Below are 4823 nucleotides of genomic sequence, written 5' to 3' on the forward strand. Positions count from 1 at the left end.
TCCCCTTCTCAACAAAAGTTCCTAGTAGCTCCTTATTTTCTCTTGCTTAAAGTATTTCATCTTCATCATATCCTTTTAAAATAACTATTGTGCATAATATTTATAATGTATATAAAAATGTTTGTTATATAATTAAGTAAGCATATATATTAAATAATATGTAAAATATATATGTATGCATGCAAATATACACCCATATGTACATGTGTATAGATATAGATATAAAAATATAGACATATACACATCTGGAATGAATGCTCAAGTTTTATTTATTGTTTTATTTATTTTGCTAAATTCTCAAGCTCTCACAAATTGGCTTTTGACCTTAGTGGATCAGCTTTCTCCAAGGTTACTGTCATGAGAATGGGAATTTGAAGACCTCCCCTGCTTTGAAAGTAAACCCTGCCTCCTGATAGGCTGAATGTAATTGTATGGAACCTGTGGTGGAGGGAATTTGCTGAAGGGAAGCAGAGCCTACAGGAAGCTTCCCTGCTGTGAAGATAAACTTGCCCCCGATCTGCTGAATATGGTCACATCGAGCCTGTGGTGGGAGGAGTTTGCTGAAGGGAAGCAGAGCTCACAGGAAGCTGGTCAGAGCTAGCCAGATGGGTGGGGGAGAGAGGATGTTTATTAAGGAGATAGAGAGGTTTGTGAGTAAATATTGATCTTGTATTGATTTGTGGGAAGGCTGAAGGATGCTGTGGCTCTCAGCATTATTATGGCTTTTAAATATTTTTGGTACTATGATGAAATCAGCTTACTGGTTTGGGGATTTGGTTTTCTGGTGTGTAAATAAATGCTTCAGTTCTATTCTCTATCTGGAGAGTCTGGTATATTTTGTAATCGAACATTATGTGATACTTATAGGCATGGTCTTTATCGTGATCATGAGTGCTTTAATATTATTGGTGCTACAGTTACCATTAATCTCTTAATTGGAAAATATAATGACATTTTTGAAGAGGCAGAGCCAAAACGGCAGTGAATTGAATATTTTTCCTTAGCTCTCCCAACATAACCCTCTAAATAACTTAAATAGTGCATCAAACTGAATTCTGAGTGGGAAAATGAATAGAAAGTTAAAGTGAGGGACAGCTAGGTGGCCCAGTGAATAGTGCACCACCCCTGGAGTCAGGAGGACCTGAGTTCAAATCCGGTCTCAGACACTTAACACTTACTAGCTGTGTGACCTTGGGCAAGTCACTTAGCCTGAATTGCCCCACCCTCTCCCCTCCAAAAAAGCAAAAAAAAAAAAAAGTTAAATTATTTTTTTTTCAGCCCAGGAAAAGAGAGGAAGAGAAAAATAGTGGTTTGTGGACATTAGGGTAGAGGTTGCCTGGGAGCATGATGCTGAGGAAGCTACTCTATGGGCTTTGGAGGCAGCTGTACTAAGAGCACCCAGTATATAGGGACAGAAGAACTCATCACCTGGTCAGAACAAGATTCCAGGGAGACCACTCTGTTAGCAGTCAGCAAAGGACTGGGCACCATTTGGCAGCTCAGTTCCATTACTCAGTTCTGGTCACAGTTCTAGGGTGGACAGGAGTAGTCCCAGTCTGTTATAATATGGAGGGAAGAGGAGCCCTACCTGGGTAAGGAATAGAGCATAGATGAGGAAGGCAGTGACTCTCCCTGGGTAAGTCTATGTCAGAAGCACCCAAATTTACAGGCCCTCAGACACAGCTATGAAAACAGCCAGACATAAAAGTCAGAAAATCAGGTCAGACATCGTCCTCAACCCCAGAGCCCTCACCACCTTGTAGAGCCCAACAGAAAGCCCAAAGTCAAGAAACAGGTTGGGAAAATGAACAAACAACAAAAAGGAACCTGACTGTGAAAAAAAAAAAACAACAAACAAAAAAACCTATTATGGTGATAGAGAGTCTCAAGACACAAACTCAGAAGAAGACAATGACTTGAAGATAACTATAGGCAAAGCTTCAAAAACCCAATGACCTTGTTTTTGTACTCATCCTTTTTTACCTCTGAAATTTAATCTTCCTGGCTAATTCCTCCTTTGCTTTTTTTTTTTTTTAAGCAATTGGAGTTAAGTAACTTGCTCAAGGTTACACGGCCAGATGTTTCTGGATGGGTGCTAAGTGTCTGAGCCCGGGATTTGATCTCCAGGTCGTCCTGACACTGGAGCCAGTGCTCTTACTCACTGTGCTACCTGGCCGCCCCTCCTCCTTTGCTTTTCAAGAATAGGCTCTGCCTCAGTCAAACTGAGTCCCTATAAAGACCTTGGTTTGAAAGGGCCAAGATCCCCTACTACATACTGGGCCACCTCCAGTTGTTCTGATCCATATGTGACCACTGGACCCAGATGGCTCCATAGGAAGAAATGCGACTGGTAACTTTGCATAGCCCTCCCTCACTTAAATCTAATTCACTTGCATGCCATGGCATCACCTCCCTTGATGTCACGGTTGTCTTCAAGAGTGAAGAAACCTGCTCAAATACCTTCAGTAGCTCATTATTGCCTTAATGATATAGTACAAAATCCTCTGCTTCCAATTTAAAGTCTTTAATAAACCTTTCTAGCCTTAGTGCATGTTACTCCCTTGTATGTACTCTACCATCTAGCCAAACAGGCTTATTTTCTTGTTTGTTCCTGAAACTTAGCATTCCATCTTCTCCTTCATTGCCTGTCCATTATTCCTGCAATGAATTCCTTTCTCACCCTGACTTAAAATTCCTCAGTTCATTCAAGCTCCGGTTCAAGTGCCATTTCCTATGTTACACTTTTCCTCAACCTTCTATTTAGTCTTTTAGTGTTCTGTCCTGAACTCATCATGATTATATTTGTTTTTTTTTTTAATTTTATTTTATATTCTTCCCCACATTTCATCCAAAAACCCTATCTGGGCAGGGATATTTTTTTTTAATTTCATCCTTGTATCTCTAGCTTCTATCACAGTTTGTTGTTCAATTGTTTCAGGTGTGTCCTACTCTGTGATTCCATTTGGGTTTTCTTGCAAAAGATAGTGGAGTGGTTTCCCATTCTTTCTCCAGTTCCTCTTACAGATGAGGAAACTGAGGCAAACAGCTTTAAATGACTTGCCCCCAGTCACAGAGTTGCTAAGTGTCTATGGTCACATTTGAACTCAGGTCTTCATAATTTCAGCCCCACTCTATGAATTGTACCACCTACCTGCCTTGAATTTAATAAGCGCTAAGTAAAGGCCATGTTTAAGGGAACTTGAAAGTCAGAGAAGTGCTAGATGGGGGAAGATCTTGAATACCAGGCAAATGGGTTTGACCACTATTCTACAGGCAACAGGGAGTCAACAACATATTTTTGTTTTTGCTTTTTTGCACAGAAGCGGAATAAAACATCTTAGCTGAAGTGTGATGATTTAATAAATATTTTAAAGTGTTTACAATGCAATCATCATAAATCAATGGATTTAGAGCTGGAGGGACCTTGGATATGAACTCAAATTATTTCATTTTACAGCTGAGGAAATTGAGTTCTAATTATATGAAATGACTTGTCCAAGGTCACAGAAGTTGTAAATGCCAAACAAATATTGAAACAAAGATCTTCTGAATCCAAATTAATTGGTCTTTACACAGCATTATTCTGCTTCTCAGTTATGCTCCCAATGAAAACAATTATAATTAAATAGAATAGCTGTTATTATTTTATAGAATACCATTTTAATTGAATCCAGGGGTAAGAAACCTGTGGCCTTCTAGGTCCCTGAACACAGTCTTTTGACTGAGTCTAAGTTGTATAAACAAATCCTTTTATTAAGAGGATTTATTCTGTGATGTTTGGATTCAGTCAAAGGCAAATTTGAGCGTCTAGAGGACTACTTATGGCCTTGAGGCTCCAAGTTCCTGTAAAGGCAAACACAGAAGTCATTTACACCTTGTTTCAGCTATTGAATTAACATCTTGTTTCAGTTCAAGTTTCTTTTGAGCCTTGTATCAAGTCTGTTAAGAGAACATGTGAACCCCACAACTTGCGAACCCTAAAACTCATGAACTTCTGCAACAGGAAGGGGAGGAGCTAATGACCATTTATAAAGAGAGACCCAGGGTAGAGACAACAGAACTGAGAAGAGGACTCTTGTGGTGGCAGAGTCAAGAAGGAGAAATCTTGTGGTATCCCAGCACTCTGTCTGCCCCATCTGTGTTGATGTTTGTTTGTGATACTTTGTACAGAAGCCCTGGGACATTACTGGAAGCCCTGAAGGAGGACTCTCTGGTTGTATGTTTACAGAAGTCCTGTAGGAGGGTTTCATAGGTCCTGGGACTTTACTGATGATTTGTGCTGACCTCTTGGACCTTGTTTGTGGGTCTGTGTTGATTTCTATGTTGAAAACTTGTGTTGAGTTCTCAGACCTTGTTGGTGGGTCTGAGTTGATTTGACAAGCAAATAGTGAATTGATGATGGTGCTGGCCATGTGTATAAATATTACTGTAGCTGTGTCAAGCTTTGACTTCCCAGAAACAGGAACTATGGAGGATTTGAGGTGGACTGGACACTGTGAACCTCAATATGGAACGGGAACTGGACAATGAACTGGATAAGGAGCCGGGCAAGGAACTGGGAGCTGCCTGCCTTTGAGCCCAGGTGACAGTTGAACCATGCAAGGTGAGAGCCAGCCTCAAGTCAAGCTGAAAGAAGACTTAACTTGGATACTGTGTACTGACTGAGAAGATTATGATTTACTGTGACCTAGGGGTGGAGAAATTTGACTTTTGTACTTTGTGATTCAATGAAGGGTTTTGTGATTGACTAAATGAATGTATTTTGTTGAAAACTATGTGACCACTTTGGTGAAAACTGTGGCCATTTCAGTGATAAGTGGTTG

This window comes from Petaurus breviceps, unplaced genomic scaffold (assembly GCF_028583685.1).
Source record: "Petaurus breviceps papuanus isolate PSGF00001 unplaced genomic scaffold, PetGlider_PUasm1.0 419, whole genome shotgun sequence".
Taxonomy (NCBI): domain Eukaryota; kingdom Metazoa; phylum Chordata; class Mammalia; order Diprotodontia; family Petauridae; genus Petaurus; species Petaurus breviceps.